Source organism: Theropithecus gelada, chromosome 5 (assembly GCF_003255815.1).
Source record: "Theropithecus gelada isolate Dixy chromosome 5, Tgel_1.0, whole genome shotgun sequence".
Taxonomy (NCBI): Eukaryota; Metazoa; Chordata; class Mammalia; order Primates; family Cercopithecidae; genus Theropithecus; species Theropithecus gelada.
In genome coordinates, this window is record NC_037672.1 from 121,236,657 (window position 1) to 121,259,777 (window position 23,121).

Below are 23,121 nucleotides of genomic sequence, written 5' to 3' on the forward strand. Positions count from 1 at the left end.
AAAGTGGGAAGTGATCATTCTAATAACTCCATTTGTGAAAATATAAGGAGAATTTGTAATTACACATTGCCAGTAAGTAATCAAACTTATCTCCCCCAAACATACTTGATGTTTACTGAAGATTTATGTAAGTTATGTTAAAATATTGGTAGACATTGGATTCTCGAACTTCCTTGGGACTTAGAGTTAAGCATTTAAACCAGACTCAGCGACTTCCAGTGTAGTTCCTAGGCCATCAGCCAGGTTGTGCAACTCAGCAAAACAGAATGCACTTTTTCCTTCTGGCTTTTTATTTTTTTATTTTTTCCTTTTCTTGTTACTACTTTAAACCACCCCATGTAACAGCTTGTTAAGTGCTTCAGGCTACTTGGTAGGTGCTAGGTAATGTGAAAAGATTGATGTCTACCCAGAGAAGCTTGTACAAAAAGATACTCCAAAAAGATCATGCTATCTATTAACTGTCAGCTGGTAAGTATTTTTTTATTACTCCATTGACTATAAGCGTCACAAATATTTATTTTTCATTGATCATTCTTTACTAATAATTATGTTTGTCTCAGATTAAGCACTTCATACTTTGATATTTGATGATTATTGTTAATTACTTATTGAACTCTGGTCGCTTTCCTTTTGATTGTAATATATTTTCTGACATTAGTAATAATAACAATAACTAACACAGTGGCTCAATGTGCCAGGTTCTGTTAAAGTGCTTTACTTTATTAATTAATTTAAACCTCCTTCATCAGAACTTTGGGAGCTAAGTACAAATATTACCCCCTGTTTGCAGTTGAGAAAATGGAATTATGGAGAGGTTGAGTAACTTGTCCAAGTTCACACAACTAATAAGTGGCTAAGTCCCGAATAAAACTCATAAATATTCAATCATGTTAATAATGTATTAACACTATCAGTTACTTAGAGATATTATATAGTTATTTCAACCTTTTTTTTACTAAGATGTTGGATTTTATGTTGCTACCATGGAAAGACTATTATATTTGAAATAATAATAAAAACCATTAGCTATATAAAATCTTTTTTTCTGCTAAGATTTTCCAAGTGTTTTATACATAATAATTAATTTGATCTTCACAACAGCCTTATGAGGTAAATTCTATTAAAATCTCTGTTTTGTAACAGAGAAATGAGGCACAGAGAAATTAAATAACTTGTCCAACGACACCCAGCTAATATGTGGCAGTGCTGGAACTTGAACCAGGCAATTTGGCTTGACTCTGTTGCTTAAGTCTGTTGTGTTTCTCAAAAGCCAAAGGAGTTATATTCTTAGTTTAAATTGGGTAATTTCATTCCAGTTCCTGTGTTTACTTCCATTGACATTTTAATGTAATGTTTGGTATGTCTCTATTTCTATATGTCCAATGTCTAACAAGTCCTTGCCATCCATTAAGCAATCAGTAAATATCTAAGTAAATGATATGTGATATATGTGATATGATATGATTGTCGAAATAATTTCTGCATTGAGAAAAATAGTGCTTAGACTGACACCACAGTGAATTATCTAAAATCCATATAAAGGAAAGTTACTGAATGGCTACATTGAATGCTTTTAAAAATTTCCCCATTCCCAGTGGTTCTTCTCCTGTTGGCTGTACCTGGATTTTGTATTCCTGTAAGCAGAAAGTGTTCAGAAATTTTACTGATACTGTGAAATTTGGCTCAACTACTGATTCAAAAAATTAGCAGCATCTACCACGGGATGCTGACACCAATGTCAAGGTCAAAAGCAATCCCTTATTCAGTAGGTTGTTTTGCTTTCCTAATAAATGCCTCTTATCTTCCTTTTGAAGGATGACTTTAAAAGCAGAAATTTGAAAATTTCACAAGATTCATAAGACAAATTCTTTTCTTAAGAAATCACTTTAGACTATAAGCAAGGAAAAAGCTTTAGTAAGGCCAGTCTTAAAGACTCAAGATTTTAAGATGGTTTAGATAAGGTTTGAATAAGCAGCCAAAAGTTCTGAACCAGAATTCCAAACCTGTTAGTAACCATAATATTATTTAGCACTTAGATAATTCTTTGCAGACAGTAACCATTAATCATTCGTATCCCACTGTGTAATATGCACATTTTAAGATTATCATTTTATAGAGGCAAATATTGAAGTTGAGAAGTGAAAAGTGCGTTCAAGGTCACAAACTGGGTTATTGCTTGAGCCAGAATTTTACGGGAAGTTTTTCTGACTCTATCCCTCTCATATTCCACAAGCAATTACCTTACTTTTGTGCCAGGATTTTTAAATGTAAGTACCTGAATACACAAAGCCAGTCAAACTGCTTGCAATATTCAGGTTGTTTATGGGAGATAGTGTGAAAAGGAACTGTAAGACATAGGTCTTATACTCAAACACATGCATTCTGTGGAATCTTGGACACATTTCCAATTATTCTTCAGCCTCAATTTTCTTATCTGCAAAATAGACTAATATTTTTTACCTCCTGGGGACTTTTGACAGTTAAATATAATAATATGTATAGATAATTATTTATAACTGTAATCTTTTGAGTGTACACTTTATGCAAGTGTAAAAATCCTCAGCAATTTATGTTTAACCTGATTTTATATATTTATTCATTTATTTATTCAACAGATATTATATTAGATGCCTGCAATATATACTGTCTCATACAGTAACAACTAAAATGAACTCCTTGGTCTTATAGAGCTCACAATCTTTAAGGAAGGGGGCATAAAATAAACAAATAAATACATAAATAAAGTGAGGTATAAATTCCATGTGAGATAAATAGTGGCATAAATTTCATGAAAAAAAAAAAACAAGTAAGAGCATTAGGAGGTGATTTAGGTGGGGTATGATTTTATCAAGAGTGGTCGATAAAGTTTACATGTAAATATATTTCAGGAAAGACATGAGAGAATTGGAGGAAATGGCTTTGTGACATTGGAGGGAAGGGACATTTTAGGTAAAGGGAACAGCAAATGCAAAATCCCCTGGGCTTGCTTAGCTTTTTCAGAACTAGAAAGGAATAGAATTAGCAAGGAAGAGATACAAAGGATACAGGGATATTAGATTACACAGCTTTTAAGACTTTGTGGGTTGTGGTAGGAATTTTGGATTTTACTTGTAAGACTCTAAGTAAAAGAAAGCTGGGTGCAGTGGCTCACGCCTGTAATCCTAGCACTTTGGGAGGCCGAGGAGGGTGGATCACCTGAGGTCAGGAGTTCGATACCAGCCTGATCAACATAGCGAAATCCCGTCTTTACTAAAAATACAAAAATTAGCCAGGCGTGATGGCACATGCCTGTAACCCCAGGTACTTGGGAGACTGAGGCAGGAGAATCACTTGAACCTGGGAGGCAGAGGTTGCAGTGAGTGAAGATCTCAGCCACTGCACTCCAGCCTGGGCAACAAGAGGGAAACTCTGTCTCAAAAGGGAAAAAAAAAGAAAAGAAAAAAAATAGAAAAAGAAAAAAAAAAACAAAACAGAAGACTAAAAGACTTTTGCAAGTTTTGAGCAAAAGAGTAATATGATTTGATTTATATTTTGTTGATGTTTCCAGAGGGCCAAAGCTTTGTGCAGGGTCTTCATTTGTAGCTGACTTCTTGTCTTTGGTACACAGGCTGGTATGCTAACGAAGTACTTTTGGTGTTGAAGCTTTGGAGTGTGATTCACTAGGTGGTGCTTAGGCATAATGGTCAGTCAGCAGGCTCTTGCTCAGTCTTGTGGCTCCCTTACATTTCCCCAAGGTTGCAGCCATGCTCCCTATCAATGATCTGAAAATGTGAGTTCCTTCCCCACTTGAGAGCTGGCTGCGTTCATGGCTTGGCACTCCCGGGCTGCCCACCACAACTCTGGGGCAATCTCAGGGTTTATGTGCCCTCCCCAACTTGGAGACAGCAGAGGAAGGGACCTTAGCAGTGGTTGTGGCCAAGGGTCTACTTTTCTCTTGGGGCTCCACCGCAGAGAGATGCGGCGCTGCAACCAATCAGCACAACTGATGCAGGAGAGAAGGCTGCGTGGTGGGTTTCCGCCAGGGGGTCGGGGGGGGGGGGGGGGGGGGAAGACCCTGCCTGATGATTTATATTTTAAAAGACTCACTCTGGATGCTGTATTGAAATTAGAATATAAGCAAGGGTGAAAATGAAGACAATGTAGGAAGTTACCTGAATTGAATGATTGAAATAAAGTGTCAGCAGTGGAGATCAGATTCAAGATATATTTTGGCATAACTGGCATATGATACAAATTTAGTTTAGATAACATTAGAAATGAAGTTAAAATTTAAGTTTTCAGTGTGTTGATGTATTAAAAATCATGGGATTGGATGTGATCACCAAGAAAAGTATAAAGAGAGAAGATAAATATGTGAGGAAAAAAAAAAAGCCCTAAAGTACTGCAGTTTACCATGGACGACAAGAAGCAACAGCCAAGAAGATTGAGAGGAACAACAATGAAGATCAGAGCAGGACAGGGGTGTAATGTCAACAAGAAAGGAGTGGGCTGTGCGCGGTAGCTCACGCCTGTAATCCCAGCACTTTGAGAGGCCCAAGCAGACGGATCACGAGGTCAGGAGTTTGAGATCAGCCTGGCCAACATGGTGAAACCCCGTCTCTACTAAAAATACAAAATATTAGCTAGGAGTTGTGGCGGGTGCTTGTAATCCCAGCTACTTGTAGGGGCTGAGGCAGGAGAATCACTTGAACCCAGAAGGCAGAGGTTGCAGTGAGCCAAGATTGTGGCCACTTCACTCTGGCCCAGGTGAAAGAGTGAGACTCTCTCTCAAAAAAAAAAAAAAAAAAAAAAAGAAGAAGGAAGGAGTGATCAATTGCATCAAATGCCCCTGAGCAGTTGGGTAATATGACGAATGCTTGACCATGTGATTAATCAATGTGGTGGTCATCAGTGACCTTAAAAAGAGGAGTTACTTCTTTTTATTCTTTTATTGCTAAACAAATGTATTTATTTAGCTTATGTTTATAGGTCAACAATTTATGTGGGGTTGGGCCAAGTTGTTCTTGTGGCTCACTCACATGTTTGGCCGCCTGCTGACTGTTGCCTAGGGCAGCAAGGCCATGGAGCTATGTGCAAAAAGAGTTCTGATGGAGATGTGTAGATTAAAATCTGGTTGTCTCTTATCTGAACTACTGCATTAGCCTTCAGTCTTTCTCTCTCCAAGGCATTCTCCATTCTGCAGCCAGAATTACTTTTTCAAAAGAAAAATCTAGTGTTTCTGCTGCTTAATAATTCCAGTGGCTTTTTATCTTTTACAGGATATTTATGTAAAGCCGTAACCTGTTCGCCAAAACTCTGCCGTCTGGGATTCAGCCTCACTGGTTTACTTTAGTTCCTTATACTTCTCCCTTCCCCAGGGACTTTGAACTGCATGCCACACACTCAGAGTATTTCACAGAATTGCAATTGTATGTTTTTATGTGATCCTGTAATTAATAAGGATCTTCCCTGATTGAAAGCCCCAAGAAGGCGGAAGTCAGCATGATGACTTTACTTAACATACGTCCTCACGCAAATGTCACAATGCATTATAAGGACTCTATAAATATTTTTTGAGTCAATGAACACAACTTGTTTTGTAATTCTTTTTTTTTACATATGACTATAAAATTCCTTTAAGGATCCTGAGGATGATGAATCTTTGACAGGCGTATTAAATATGTATTGTAATTATGTATTAAAACTCCATATTCTAATTATATTGGCACAATTAAAAAATATCTTAGAGAATAACAGAAACATCTAGCTCTTCCTTCTTTATATTTGTAAAGTAAAATGTTAGAACATGCTTTAAAAAAATGTGAATCATCATGAATGCTTACTTTTCGCATGATCATTGATAATTCTCACAACATATTGGTTTCTACATGTACACGGCAGGACTGATTGTTGTGGACCAAGAAGTATAGATAAGAAAATACTTCGCTTTCTTTATAGCTTTCTCAGACTACTACTATTATTATTCTACCTCTAAGGCCAGCCTCTCAGTAGGGCTCTCCTCTATCAGAACTTTTTTAACCAATTAACCTTTCTATTTAGCAGGAAAAAAAAAACAAAACGCGAAACATTTAAACAGATATGACTTTTAAAGATATTGTATAAAATTAATATAGCTTATTTGTCATGAAGCCCATAAAACACTCTTCAACCTTTATATGTTTATAATATAAACTCAATTTGAAAGAACAAGTATTTTATTAGAAAGATAACAATAAAACCAAATTATAAAAAGAAGACACTATATAACTATTTAGTACTATGTATTTGGCTAGGCTAATTTCCTGCAGACAATAAATACCTACTATGTGCACCTACCTCAACCCATCCACTCAGCAATATCTGTGAATTGACTGGGAAGATGTATTAAACTGTGCTGCAGAATATATAAGAAGCAGAGTCAAAGTATTAGATGGTTTGTTCAGAGTTAAACATACATATAAAAGGACAGGGTTCATTTAGTCTTACCTGTGAATCTCTGAGAATATCTAATTTATTGTTTTTATTAATAAATATCATGTCCAGTGTGAGGGTTGGGGGCAAGAGAGAAGGAATTTAAATACTTAGAACATTTAAGAGAACGTTCCAAGAGAAACCAAATACCTCAGACTATTTAGAGACAGAAGTATTTTGCAGTGAATGTGCTACGAAAGAATTTGTTAAAGTAATTACCTTTACTATTCACTGATTTCCATAGCAACTGCACAATGACTCATATTCAAAATCAGGCTTTAATGAAAGGAACAGTCAACTTTATGTGCCAGATGATTATATATCTATCTTTTTTCCATGTAGGATTGAAGCCAGGTATTGTATACAACTATGTTCCATGGACTATTTAACAAGCATTTCATATTTTATTGCATTTAGTCCTCCCATCAGCCATTAGTATCTCAATTTTATGTATCAGGAAAGGTTAAGAGAGTTTTAAGTAACTTGACCAATATCTCACCACACATGTTAAAGTTTGGTTTACAAATTTACCTAACTTCCAAGCATTTAATTGTTCCACTATTTTATGCTGATAAAAGCCTTCAGAGAAGATACTGTGTCTGATTATTTCAGTTTAAAAATCACAGTTTTCAAGTTACAATGGAACTAGATCCTATTTTACAAAACAGAATCTAGGCAACGCAGGATTTGAAAGTCCTTTTTGAGCATTCCGAAATTGCCTATCATCAGATTGATTTGTAATTCAGGTGATATGTGGAATCTGGAGCCACTGCATAGGCTGTGTACCCTATGTCCTGAACAGAGGCACCTGGCCAAGTGGGTACGATGAGCTAAAACCCAGGGAGCACTCTGTTCACCATTCTCTGTGTCCTATCTGGACTCTGCCTCAGCCCAGAAGAGCAGGCATTTTTCTCTATTTGGTCTGCTCAGATGAGGTACTTATTTGCAATATTTCTCATTTGTGCCACAGGAAAGTGCCCCTTTCTAGGCTGCACAATGACCTGCCGACTGTGTTAGCAGCAACTTTAACAGACCCTGACACTTTTTGCATATTAGCATCCTCAAGAGCATGGAATGTTGCACCAGGATGAATCCCCTTGTACCTAGGAACTCCCCGAGATTGGAAAATGTTCACTGATAAGCTTTAGAAAGGTTATGCAGAGGTCAGCTAACAATGAAAAAGAATTTTTAGTATCTGAAGTCATCGTGAATAAACGTCATCATTAGGAAAACAAGACTGTGGATCCTGATATTGCAGTTAATGAAAGTTCTATTACATTTTAAATGGTTTATAATGAGAAGCGCTCAAAATTACTTTAAAACTAATTTTATGTACTTAAATTGCATTCAAGGGACCATTTAAATTAATAAATTTATTAAGGGTTTGGTGGAAACACATGTTATATCAAATCACGTGGATATATTAGATAAAATCGCAATACAGAAAATAACACTATGCCCTCCAAAGATGCTCTATGGCCAAATATATTGGATATCTTTTCTATTATTGGATATCTTTTAATTCCTCAAAAGGTGAACATAAAATGACACAAAGTATTAAATTTGATTTGTAATTGTATTCTAGGCATTTATACTTTTATAAATGACTAGAAATGCTTCTTGTTTCAATTAAGGCATTTTTATGCTTTGAGTTTTTATTGTTATTTTTGTGTTTAGTTGGTTAGAAGGTAGGAGAAATGAAGGGCTTAGAGAGATAAAATCCAAGAATGTAGAGCATTAAGTTATGACTTCTTCAAAATGTGTCCATTTTTTTCTCATTAGGTGACCAAATTTTGATTCCCTTGAATTGGGTATTTAAGACTGTTTTGAGGAGTAAATTATTTCTCTGGTTTACTCGTTCCTTTAATGCCCTCACCAACCTTCACCCACTATAGTGGGAAAAAAACGGGACCACACGCTTGGTTAAGTTGGCTACAAATAACTGATTTTTTCCCTAGTATTATTCTATGACCTGTGTTAATTTTTTTTCAAGCCAAAAAACAGTGTTCTGTGGAAGATTTCTGATAATTTCTACAAACTCCAGTTCATGGTTTTATATATAGATATGATAATGTGATAAGGTAAACACAGAAGTCATAGTGGAAATCCAAGTGGTTTCAGATGCTCCTGATAGGCTTGCTTCCCCCCAGTCTCATCATGCACACTTTCCGTCACCCTTTTCCAGATCAACTGCCTTTGAAAGATTTTCAGAACTCTAAGCCATTACTAAATGGCCATGGAAAGAAATTAAGCAAAGAAAAATTGGACAGACTTTCAGGAAAAGTTTCCTAATTGTGAAAACTATTAAAATGTGGAATAAATATCCTCTGAGGGAGAGGATGGATGCCCATCTCTGAGGCTTTAAAAACAGGATTTGACCAATACTTTGGGAAGAGGAATGAGGGCGATATTCATTACTTGGCCAGGAAGTGAGCTGGATGACATAATGATCTTTCCCTCTTTCATGCTAATGCCTCTTTGATGTGTTCATATAAGTAGTAACTTAGTTTCAAAAGCAGACATTTTAATGTGGAAAGAGGACTCAGGTTTCAATGAAAATCTCACCAGAAAAAGTCAGGAATGAAGGCTACCGTTGACCCTGCACACGGATTACTTTTGTATTTGACCACGTAAGATAATTGGATGGGCACCTAATATATTTCCTGGTACAGTGCTATTGTGGTTGGCCTTCTTTATCTGTATGTCTATCTTGTTCAGTCTGTGCTTCAGCTTCACAGGAAAATAGAAATATTTTTTCTGTGCTTGTTAATGCTAACCATGGTGTCTACAACTGCATCTGCTGCCTTTACTCGGGTCTGCCAACCTTCTGTTTTTCTTACCTGGTATGTGTGCACACCCATAAATCCCCTGTGGCTGGGTTAAGGGAACATACAAGCAGCTCTTCAGCATTAAGAATGTGATGGGAGAGATTGAGGTAGATTTGAACTGTCATCATTAATCAACGCCAAGGAGAAGGCTGCTTTCCAGGACGTACACATGGCCTCTGTTTGCTGTTGCTGTTTTGCTGCTTTTATGAGGTATCTAGTGAGAGAAAGTGTGAGGATTTACACATGAAACATTCCCACAGTGAATTTCAAGTGACTGGATAAAAGTATTGTAAGTGAATTTTCTTGAATGTGAAAGTCTATCTTTTTTATAAAGGAATATATTTTTAACTTACTTATTTTTAGTTTTAAAATTACACTCTTGATTTTTATAAGCTACCTTGTTTGATTTCTTGTCTTAAGCCAGCTGTGGATGATGCAAGGGTTCCCAAGCTTTCAGCCATTGGTCCCTTATCCTTTTCTGACTAGATTACAGGAATGAAATTGTGTAAATACATAAATCTTATATTTTTTAACTATTTAGTAATTAAAACTGAGATTTCAGTAACAATACTTTGGACATTTCTGGATAGTTAATGTAAAATTAACAAAAAACCTGCTTTTATAATTAAATAGTATAAATGTATATTACTGTTTGCTTACTTTTTATATCTAGGTGAACCAATATATGTATGTCTGTTTCTACAGTTACTTGCAGCTCAATGGAACCCTGTAATATACATGAACAAGTTTCTGGAAGTTATGAGGTGAGTTATTGCTCATGTCATATTCTCTTTTTTAGAGTTCTAGAATTAGGAGAACATCTATCATGGAACAAATACACTTCCATTCAAATCAGAGTTGGCATATAACATATACATTATATGAAGCAATAAACAACTATTTTATATGGCAATAGTCTAAATATAACATGGCTCTGCATTTTTGGGCACGCAAAAATATATTAAATCCATGATAACTTCTCAGCTCTCCTGAATCTTTCCATCATACCACTAAGAATTTCATAACCCAAAGACCAAGGTAGAAAAATATGTTTTTGCAGAGACTAGGGTCACCCTAGAGTAAAACTTTAAGTGCGGATTACCTCAGATCCCTGCAAAACTGATCTGCTTCTGAGAAAAAAAACTAGGCAAAATATTATTTTTGATGACAGGGTTGAAGTTCAGGATAGAAATGTAAATGTGTTCAGACATACTGAGAAATAAATCACATTTAAGAGATGAAGAATGGAGTTTCTGGAGGGGCAAAATGAAAAGGCAGATGCTAAGGAACTGCACAGAAAGAAAAAATGTATGCAAGTTGGGGCAGTGTGAACTTGTCAGACAGGGAAGAAGCATGAAGTCATAAACTGCTTAGAGAATTATAGCAGTACCTTGACATAGTAGGAAAAAGAAAGCTTATGTGTACTCAAGAAGATCTGAATTCAAGTCCTGGCTCTATCCCTTACTGGATGTGGGATGCTGGACAAGTTACTTCTCTATTTCAATTCTCTCATTCAAATCTATGAATTCAAAAATTTGAATTGAACACCAAAGCCCCCTTTGGCTGTCAATTTTAATCTGCAGTGACATCCTGGTGGGTTGAAATTTAAGGCAGTCATTAATAGATAATAAACAGACCATTTGTGTAGGAATTTACCGCATGTGTATGGGTCTTACTCTTAGTAATTTAGGAAAACATAGAAAGTGAATGGTGCAATCTTGAATTGTGAGGAGGAGCTCATTTTATCAGGGAAGACCACGATTTTCAAATCAGTACCTGAATGTTGCTTGTTTGATTAAACTCTGGTATACAGAAAGCATTAGCTTCAGCATTATGCCTCTACTACATAGGAGAAGAACTGAATTAGAAGGAAATAGACATTTGACTGACTTAGAGAAATACTGAAAGAGTGAATTGATGATGCTTTCCAGAACCATTTAATTTGACCGGTATAATAAAGATATCGGCAGTAATGAGAGTCTTCTGAATTAAAACCAGCCACGTTTTCTCATTAATATATTATTATTGGTGAAATTTTGTTTCAGATGGTCTTCCAAAGCAGGAAATGTTTCCAATATAATTAATTATCACAGGCCAGGTGTGGTGGTTCACGCCTGTAATCCCAGCACTTTGGGAGGCCGAGGAGGGTGGATCACCTGAGGTCAGGGGTTTAAGACCATCCTGACCAACATGGTGAAAGCCCATCTCTACTAAAAATACAAAAATTAGCTGGGTGTGGTGGATCACCCCTGTAATCCCAGCTGCTTGGGAGGCTGAAACAGGAGAATTGCTTGAACCTGGGAGGCAGAGGTTGCAGTGAGCTGAGATTGCACCATTGCATTCCAGCCTGGGTGACAAGAGCGAAACTACTCTCAGTTAAAAAATATATGTATCACAAAAGGTGGAAGACAGAATCACTCATTTTTTCAAGCAAGAGACTTCTCAACTGTATATATAATATATATTATATATAATATATGTATTCTATATACATATAATATATACATATATAATATGTGCATATATAATATATGTATTATATATACTATTATATCATATTATATATTATATATGCTATATAATATATACATATATTATATGTACACATATAACTATATATTATATATACACATATAACTATATATTATATAGCATATATAGTATATCAAATGTATATATTATATATCATAGATATATAGTAGATAGTAGATTACTATAGAATATATACATTTGCTATATTATATATGCTATATGTCATAAAATATATAATATAGTATGATATATAGTGTATATAATATATACAATATATACATTCAATATGCTATATATTATGTATAATATATAGTATAATATGCAGTATATAGGATGTATAATATATAGTATAATATGTAGTATATATTATATATGGTATATATAATATATGGTATTATATGGTATATATAGTATATAGTATGATAATATATAGTATATAGTATGATATATAGTATATAATATATGGTATATATTATATATTTTATATATATATGCCTCTAAATTAGCAAATTAAAGATTTAGTAAAGTACAGGTATCCCAGCTTTCTGTATGGGATGACTTTCTGAATGTCCCAATAATGTTTCAAATGTACTGGTTACTTCAGTGGGTAGGACCTGGTGGATCAGAGTGCAATTATGTGTTCAATTCCAGTGAATTTCTATTAATTTCCTGACTGAAGTAATGCAGACAATACTGGCCTACCAGAGTGAGGGCAAAATGTTATGAATGGTTGTTCTCCTGCAGAGGAGACAATGGCCTGGTTGGCTTTGGGAAATTTAATTGCATGGACTTAAGCTTTCAGAGCCAAGTTTTGATTATATCGTAATTGTGGTTCCATAGCATCTTCCCTTTAGGACTTGGCTCTGAGGCAAAGTCTTAATGTAAGGCAAAGTGAATGCAGGATGCTTTTGACATAAGGCTGATATTTGTTGTAGTGACATTGAGGTAGGACTTGTAACATTCCCTTTACTGCTTATAGTCTCAACAACTCTTTTGAAAATTCTCTGGCCTCCTTTCTTTAGTTAGAAACATTTTCCAGCTGGAAGATACATACAGTGACTTTTTCGTGTCATCCTGCTTGTTTCTAAACATAATGATCAGGCTGACGTCTATGACATGGTTTACTTAGTCTCTTTCTTTGATTTTATATCTTGTTTTGTGCCTGTCTTACTTCCTAGTTCAGTGGGAAAAAAAAAAAAAAAAAAGTCCTGGCCAGCTGCCATCTGGTAAAAAAGCTGCCTTTGGTTCTGGGGAACATGAAAGTGGGACTGGGAAATAGAAAACGGAGTTTACTACTCCTAAGACCCAAATACTCCTTTTGCTAGTAATAGATCAAAATGAGCTTTAATTGCAGAAAACTAAGTTGAATGTCTTTCACATTCCTTATCTTTACTGACATAATTTCTGCATTCGATACTATTAGCCCAGCTTTCCTTAATTTGGTTTCCAGATAACGTTCTTCCTCCTTGATTTCCTGCTGATTACTTTTATGGGTTCTCCTAATCTATTCTCTTTAAAATATGCTACTCTCTACATTTTATCCTTTTTCCTTGGTCTCTTATTTTGCTTCATGATCTGTTCTTTAAGCTAGCAGTCTTCAAACTTTAAGCTAGAGTCTCTCAAACTTGGCTGCATTTATGGGACTTGCTAAATTGAATGCCTGAGCTACAGCTCTGAAAATTCTGACTTAATGTTTCCAAGGGTGGGGACCAGAATCTGTATTTTTAAAATACTTCACAGATGATTCTTATGAGCTTTAGGTTTGAGAATCACTACTTTCATAAATTTTATCTATGTTCTCAGCTGAATAGACCATTGGTTTCTGAGTTTTTACTCTCTTTTTATTAACTTTCATTTTAAGTTCGGGGTACATGTGCAGGTTTGTTACATAGGTAAACTTGGGTCATGGGGGTTTGCTGCACAGTTATTTCATCGCACAACTATTAAACCTAGTACCCATTAGCTATTTTTCCTAATCCTCTTTCTTCTCCCAGCATTCACCCTCCACTAAGCCCCAGGGTGTGTTGTTTCCCTTTATATGTCTATGTGTTCCCATAATTTAGTTCCTATTTATAAGTGAGAACATGCAGTATTTGGTTTTTTGCTCCTGCATTATTTTGCTAAGGATAATAGCTTCCATCTTCATCCATGTCCCTGCAAAGGACATGATCTCATTATTTTTTTATGGCTGAATAGTATTTCCATCTTCATCCATGTTCCTGCAAAGTACATGATCTCATTCATTTTTATGGCTGAATAGTATTCCATGGTGTATATGTACCACATGTTCCTTATCCAGTCTACCATTGATGAGCATTTAGGCTGATTTCATGTCTTTGCTATTGTGAATAGTACTACAAGGAATATGTGTGTGCATGTGTCTTTATGATACAGTAATTTATATTCCTTTGCATATATATCCACTAATAAATCAAATGGTAGTTCTGTTTTTAGCTCATTAAATCACCATACTGTTTTCCACAATGGTGGAATTAATTTACACTCCCACCAACAGTGTATAAGCATTCCTTTTTATCTCCACAACCTTGCCAGCACCAGTTATTTTTTGACTTTTTAATAATAGCCATTCTGACTGGTGTGAGATGGTATCTTATTATGGTTTTAATTTGCATTTCTCAAATGATCAGTGATGTTGAGCTTTTTTTTGTAGCATTGTTGGCTGCTTGTATGTCTTCTTTTGAAAAACGTCTGTTCTGTATTTGTCCACTTTTTAATGGGTTTGTTTGTTTCTTGTAAATTTGTTTAAGTTTCATATAGATGCTGGGTATTAGTCTGAGTCTTTATCTTAACCCTGTCTTCTTATCTAAGCTTCAGACCAATACCTCAAATTTTCTAAGAAACATTTCACTTGGATTATCCACGGTCATTTCAAATTCAATATAATCAATCAAAATGATTCAACTCTAACTCTTCCATCCACAGTCGGTCTCTTCCTTTTCTCTTACTTCAGATAATACTTCTTCCTGTACCAAGAGGGACACCTTATTCATTTTCAGCTTCTTGTTCTCCTCATTTTTGTTTTCTCCAATTAATCATCAATACATGCCCATGATGGTTAATTTTATGTGCCAACTTGGCTGGGATACAGTGCCCAGATATGTGGTCAAACATTATTCTGGGTGTTTCTGTGAGGGTGTTTATGGAGGAGATTATCATTTAAGTCAGATGTTGAGTAAAGCACACTGCCCTCCATAATGTAGGTGAGCCTCATATGATCAGTTGAAGGTCTGAATAGAACAAAAGTCCAACCTACCCTGGACAAGAGGAAATTCTGCTGGTAGAGAGCTTTCAGACTTGAACTGCAGCTCTGGCTCTTTCTTGAGTTGCCAGCCCGCTATTTCACCCTGCTGATTTTGGATTTGACAGTTTCCATAATCATGTGAGCCAGTTCCTTAAAATAAATTCCACCCTCTGTCTCTTTCTCTCCCTGCCTCCCACACACATACAATTGCTTCTGTTTCTCTGGAGATCCCTAATACATGCATCTTTTTACCTCAGAACTCTCTCTTAAATCTCTCTTCCTTCCATTTCTACTATTTCAACCTTGGGTTTGGCCTCCATCAGTTTTTGCCTGGAATAGTCTAACTGGCGTCTCACTGTTGCCAATCTCAATTCCATTCATCGGTTTTCCATACTGTCTTGAACATGACCTTTCTACATCAGTAAGTCTTTTGATACTGTCATCCTACTACTATGTGGAAACCTTGGGTGCTTCACTGATGTTTCCAGAAGGATTAAACTCCAAATTCTTGGTACACAAGGTATTTCATAGCATTTCACATTTATGTTAAAGCGGTAGCCTCAGTCAATTTCCAACCCCTCTCTTTTTATACCAGTACATACATACGTACTTCTCCAGCCAATAAACCATTTACATTCCCTTAACTTAGAATGTGTTCTTCTTAATTCAGTAAATGTGTGTGTATTTTATCTTTGTTGCACTTCCCTTGACTCTAATCTACACAATTAACTTCCTCTCTTCTTTCAAAGCCAGCTCAAATATCACACTTCCTTGCACCTCCTCTTCCTGGAATTAAGCAGATAGCAATTGACTTTTCCCTTTTGTGCTCCTCTAGCAAATCCAAGAGCATAACTGAGCTCAATGCTTAACATGTATTAAATATTTCTTAAGAATGAGACAAAGAATTGTCTCATTTAATCATCATTATTATCCCCATTTTGGGAAACTGAGGTTTGGAGAATTATAGCAACTTGACCAGGTTCACACAGCAGGTAGCTGGCAGACATAGGGATTGAATGACTCCAGAGTCTGTGCTCTTACTCACCATACTAAATTGTCTTTAATGCATCATCTACTACATTGCATATAATTATGTATTTGTAGAATATCTTCTGACTGAATTACAAGATCCTGCCTATAATACCGAATGTCTGACACAATAAATGAATAATTGGATTAATGATAATCTAAAGCAAAATTGAGGTATTTCTGTAATCTCTATTGCGAAAGGAAAATAAAAACTGGGACCCCAATTCATTATGCCAAAAGGGAAAAATTAAGCTGAAAGCTGAGTCATGCAAGCAACTGACTTTGCTTTTGTTCCTAAGCAGATAGCTACAAATTAAAGGTCAAATATCTCCACTTTATGTTCACCTTATCTTGGGTAAAATGCCTATTTACAGAGCGTGAGACAAATACATAATTGACTATTTCCTTACTACTTCTTTTATCTTGCAACAAGTATATTCAGTAATGTGACCAGACCCTCCCTATTTCCCCTCCAGCCTGCTTTTCCTTTTTAAATATTGAAGCCCTGAAAATCATCACTGGAGAAAGGTACAGATCTGTCTCCCATGCATCCTCCGTCTTGACCAAATAAAGTTCTAAATTGATTGGGATTTGTCTCAGAAACTTTATGGTTTACACTATGGAAGTTTTCATGTATTTAACTTTGCTTTATAAATTGCCCAAATTTTAAGGATTATATAGAAAAGTAAATATTGTATGTTAAATCATGTTTTATTTTTAATCAACATAATTAAAACATTTTAGTGATAGAAGGAAAACTTAAGGTCATTTAATATCATTCACCCATTATAATTTTTTAACACGTAAGGGCTGGAAAAACAGAATTATTCAGTAATAGTTAATAGATGGTAAGTCAAAGCAAGAATATCTGAGCTTCCGATATCTAGACTCTGTTACCCTTGACTTAAAATTTTAGAAATGTGCTATATCCCTCAAACTTTGGGTCTAAAATGTTGCTTTAAATCTTAAAACTCTATTAGAGCATCTTTTATGTATATTTACTTGTTACACAGTCCTTATAAGAAAACAAATTTAATTTAAAATACTTGCAGTTATTTGCTTCCTAAAATCTACTTCAGAGTTAACTTTTGGAATTTTTTGTTGAGTATCACATTAAGAATGTTAGAGAAACCGTATTTGTCCTATCATACCAAAAAAAAAAAAAAAAACACACACAAAAAAAACCTAGAAGTTGTTTGTTTAAATAAATTTTTAGGTAGCCAAACTCACATTCATTATTCGCTTTAAGATATGATAATGTCTTTTTAATGTTCAAGGCCCTGCTAATTTCAGAATATTCGCCAAATGGCTAACTGATAACAAAACAATTCCCACTTCCACTGAAGGGGTTAGCTACCTACTGTTAAAAACCGTCCCATTGCCACAGGCTGTGAAAAAACAAAGCATACTGCCACACTTGCAGACAGTAATGTTTCAACCAAAGTAACTCAAATTTCTTCTTTAAGTTTTAAATTTTGGTCTGTCTTGCAAGGCTCATAAAATCTTTCCCTTCCAGAAATACCAAGCACACGTATCAAATCATTCTGTTCACTTCTAGCTGTGGAATTCTGTTAATTTCATGCAGCATTGGCATTTACTCTGCAGAAGGTAGAGGGTAATTGCTTAATAAAGAAATCCCACCAGTTGAGTCTTTCTTTCTATATATATTGACTACAGCAATCCCTAGGCTCCAGGTTACTTATAAGAGATCAATAGACATGCCAAGTTAATGGCCCAAGTAACATATTTCTCTTTCACTTTTTCTTTCCAGTTAAAAATTACAAAGCATATACAAAGGATTTCTCTGAGCTTAATACAGAGCCCATGGGAAAATGTTGACATTGGAAATACTACTTTGGGGATTTTTTTTTGTCACACCATACACTATTTTACACGATCTTTTCATTATTCATCTTGCAAAACATATAAAAAAAATCATTACATTTCCCTTTAATTCAAGCCAATCATTTTGTTCTTCTAGGACATTAAACACATGAAAGTTTTAGCTGGGCTTTATTTATGCATTCATTTCTTTGGTTAAAAGAAAATCTGCAAAGGAACTTCTGAGCTCTCCTTTCACAGCTGAGATTAGAGAAAACCAAAACTCTGAAGCAATGAAATTTATAGAACTATAAATCACATTTCAGTTTTTGACCTTGAAAAATTATGGAGATCAAGAAGTCTGATGAAGCAATGTTCATTACTGGTTCACAAGAACATTAGTCTGCTTATGTTATCACAAAATTTGTGGTGCGTTAATGGGTCACTCAGGTGACTTTATGTTCACACATCACTTAGACAAAGTAAAGGTTAAAAACAACAGATATTACTGATGTGAGATAGTACGTAGGCTGAAAATGCAGTCCTATTTCTTTGAAAATCTTTGCCTCCTCAAAAAAAAAAAAAAAAAAAAAAAAAAAAAAGAAATGTGAAAAGCAGCCCCCAAATGGTTCTGCACTCCAATTTGATTTGATTTTAGAATTGCTTATGTTACTAAGATTTATGAGTGTTGCTTCTCGTGAAAGAATGGCATATCCTTCAGCTCTTATTGTGGACTTTAATGGAAATAATGTGCTTTTATGGAATAAAACCTCTCTGAAGCCCTGCCTAAAACTGTTTCAAACCAGAACCTCTGTACTGTGTCTGGAAAATCACTAACAGAGACAGACAGAAAGGGAGCAAATCTGTTTTATCCATCTTCTTTCTGAAACTTCCTGTGCAACTTTCTTACTAGGATTTTTATTCCATAATAGCTGTAGAATATAAGTGATTTGCATTTTAGAAAATTATACTGTGTGATTTTTACATCCTATATCTCTGTTTCAGTTATGCATTCAACAGTTGCATTCCACGTGATAATTTAAGGAGCTGTCAGAAAGCAATACCTTTTACAGAAAAAGACATAAAACTGTAGTCAAACCTTAATTACCCACTGAAAGACATGAGGGGGCTGATATTCTGAAATAATAGATAGTTCCAAATATTTGACATTCATAAGCTTATTATAATTTCATACAGAAGATGTCCCTTTCAAGTGAAGTTTAAATTAGGTAGTTAAATGTAGCTGGTATTTCCCAGATACAACAGTGGGGAGCTAGGGTAGAAGCTTTTGGCTCTTGCTGGATAGGTAGCATACCGTGCAATATGCTACATCTGCAGACAATTGAGAATGGAGTATTCCTCAAAGATTTTCTTCATTATCCTTTGCTTCAAAATATTCACTTCCAATGCAGAGTATTTTCAATCCAAGCTAAATTCTTTTTATACATTCACATCTATTTGCTGTGAATTATAAAATCTTAGATTTGTCACAAATCTTCCTGACAATTACACCAGTAAGTTATCAACCATCCCTGTTCTTTTCAGAGATGGGAAGTTCACCAAGTCACCAAACTGACTGTTCCCATGAGGAATTCCTTTACCTCAGAACCTGCTGTCCCAATAGATTAAATATATGTTATACAGGTCTAAAGAATATTAATGTTCAATATTAGTTAAAATAAATATTTATAATTAGTTAAATTAGGTATAACTTTTATTTGCCACATCATAATTATCTATATTTTTATGCTTCATGTAACATCACATAAAATTTGAGCATTGGATAGATCAAAAAAGTTATTTATACAAGCTTATATAATAAAAATTTAGAGATATGGTTATCTTGTTTTTACATTTTGCTCTCATATAACATGATTACTATGCTATTACATAATAGTATGTACCATACAAGGGACAATTCAAGGTAAAATATACTATGTCAATATGCTGTTTTATGAATCATTTGTCTCCACTTTATTTATAGAATGGGAAGTTCCAATTTTTATTATTTTCTGAATTTTATCTTATCCTAACCAAATATGCTGCAAAGAATATTGGGAATTTTTGCCTCATGAAACTCTTTTCTCTTTTCTCTCTCCCTATGCCCCTCATCAAACAAACTTAATTTACTTTTCTTTACTGAGTGGATTCAAGATCTCTCTTTCTCCAGCTAAAAGTAATAATAAATAAATGTTTTCTGCATCTAGTGCAAGTTATGTCCTGGAATCTAAAATATCCCAGATTAAGGCCCAATAAATCAGAGTATGTATTTGCCTGACACGAAAGAAATATATACAGATTGCATTCTGCTCCCAACTGCAGAACTCCCTTTTTGTTTGAAATTATTTTTTAAGAAGGTGAAAGAAAAGAAATAGTAAAATATTTAAATGTTTTAAATGTACTTCATTGTGATTATTTCACTTATTAACATTTGTAATATGTCTTGGGGAAGAGGTTGTAAAATTGTTCACTACCTATAGTTCATGAGAACAAGGAAAGTGTATATATATATAGTGATGAAAAACATCTTTATCTGAAATTTGTGCTGGAAGGATAATTGAGCTTAAAAATGTAATTGTTTTTATGTAGTTGGAAAAACATATGGGTTGATTGATGGTGGGGCCCAAAAAGATATATCTAGATCATAATCCCTGGAACCTGTGAATGTTATTTTATTTGGAAAATGTATCTTTGCAGATGTAATTAATCTAAGAATCTTGAAATGAGGAGATCATCCTGGATTATCCAGTTGGGCCCTAAAGCCAATGACAAGTGTTCATGTAAGAAAACAGCAGACTGAAACTTGAGACAGACAAAACAGGAAGAAAACAGAAAAGTGATGTGAAGATAGAAGCTGAGTGGAGAACAGTGTGGCCATAAGCCAAGGAATGCCAACCCCCATCAGAAGGTGGAAAAGGCAAAGAAGGGATTATCTCTTGCAGCTTCTAGAAGGTGTGCAGTCCTGATGACACCTTGATTTTGGACTTCTAGCTTCCAGAACTTTGTGAGAATAAATTTTTGTTGTTTTAAGTGACACATTTGTTGGTGACTTGTTACAGGAGCCACAGAAAACTAATACACCATATGAGCTCAATAATATGACTATGTGTTCATCAAATCCATGAGATGAAAAATTTCTTGAGGTAAGGACCACTAAGATTTTGTTGATTGTGATGTTTTACACAGCTAGCTTGAATGAGGCAGAGTATCTAGGCACATGGCTGACCAGAAAAATTACTATTTCCCTATCTCCTCTGAAGCTGGATGTAGCCTAGGGGCTATTTTGAACCAAAAAGAAAAAAGCACATATAAAGTGGCAACTACAGGGATACACATTCCTAAAGATGGAGCAGTGTGATGGATGAATAGGAGACACCAACTTACATAGGAAGTATATTTGATTTGGTGCAAGATGAGTGTAGATTGAGAGTAGAGGCAATGCCTAGAGTAACAGTAACATGAAAGTGTTATACAACACTTGAATGCCTACAAAGACTTTCCTGTAAGAGAGAGTTATACTATTGTTTTCTTCTTATGTTACAGACAAGGTAGAGTTCTGCTACAACCAAACTTAATTCTAACCAATACACAAGATAACTGGGCCAGATTTGTCATAAGTTTGGTGAATTTATATAATTTTTTTGACTTAAGTATTTTATATCAAGTTGCATTCTTGGAGAAAATGAGAAGATGAATTTACTAGAAATATTCATCAATTGAAATATTTTTGTGCTCTGTCTCCCACTCACTTGCACATCAAGAGATAAGAAACGATCTATTTATGGAAAATGAATTGAAATATATATTTTATTTATATTTCTCCACCTTCTGCATAAAATACTTTTATTGAAGGCTTTTAAGGTGTTCATTACTATATCTAAAAGTCGAAGTAGCAACTCTAATTTCTCATTCATTGTATTAGAATGCAAATTTTTGTTGAAAAGAACTGTAATGACATCAATGCATATCATTTTGACCCTCAAGAATTAAATTTTTTGATGTTAATTATTCATAAACACTCCTTGTCTGAGCTCATTTGAAAAATTAAAAAATGAAATCATGTCTCAGCAATGTACCCAGGCTACCTGCTACCTCTGTAACACATTCTGACTCTCTAAAATTTAATTGTTGCTTCCTTACTTATATCTACGTGCTACTCACTCAAAGAATATTTGTTGCATTGATTTTTGTCTCTCAATTAATCCCTGCAAATAAGTTTCTTCAAGAAATATTGGGTGATTGTGCATATTCTGTAACTGAAATAAATTCTGTATCCTGCTTTTCACCTTGTTGCCATTATGAAATGTCAACCAACCACATTACTGACAGATGTTGTTTCATTCTACATTTTCATAGATCTAAGAAGATCTTTCTTTTTAATTGTCTACTCTTGAGACAATTTGTGTCCAGGTGAATGCTAGGGATAAGACAACTAATTGGCACCTGTTAGTTTATGTGGAGAAGCCTGTGGCATAAATAATCATGCAAACTTTCCACTCTCTGTTTCATTTTTCTCCTCACTTAAGACTCATAATTATCTTCTCATCCTCAAGATTCAAATCAGTAAAGAATTTCTTGATCTGGTCAAGCAAAATTAATCATCCCTCTTTTTGTTTCATGACTAAATATAACAGTAGCACTCTTTTTATAAATTCTACTTTTGTGTGAAAAATTGAAGACAAAATTTTAATACTTGGTAGTTTCTAAAACCTACTGACATTCTTGGAAAACTCCCTTTAACAGAATCATTGGGACCTGATCAAGAAAATACAACCAAAGCATGGTTTCCAAGCGCTGATGGAATAAGGAAAATGGAAGCAGAGATTCTTGGGCAGTGAGAGTGTCCTGACAGGGAGGCTGAATTGTCAAGGATGTCTAGCATACATATTGAGATTAAACCTGTTTGTAAACCTAGTAGAGATTAACTTTGAACACATACTCATCTACAGAATAAAAAAATGATAGCTCTCAATAACTGAATATTCATTAAAAAATTTCCCTGGATGGATTTACTTAGTGTAAATAAGTTCAGTATAAATAAGTTCAGGAAAGAAGGAATCTCAATTTCTTCATGCAGTGTTTTTCAAAGAGAATAAAAGTCATAAAGAAGTTTGAATACATGCAAAATATTAGAAAACTTTAGATCAGGCTAGAGATGGTTACCATGGGGTATGCAATTTTTGGTTTTCTATATTGGTT

General features: G+C 34.8%; 1 long non-coding RNA gene across 1 annotated transcript; it reads left to right on the forward strand.

Annotated features, from left to right (window-relative positions):
* Nucleotides 1-268: 268 nt before the first annotated feature.
* LOC112625085 lies at nt 269-22,124 on the forward strand. The gene is made up of 3 exons (XR_003119517.1): nt 269-468; nt 9,984-10,042; nt 20,620-22,124. It is a non-coding gene; the product is annotated as an uncharacterized LOC112625085 (long non-coding RNA).
* The last annotated feature ends 997 nt before the right edge of the window (nt 22,125-23,121 follow it).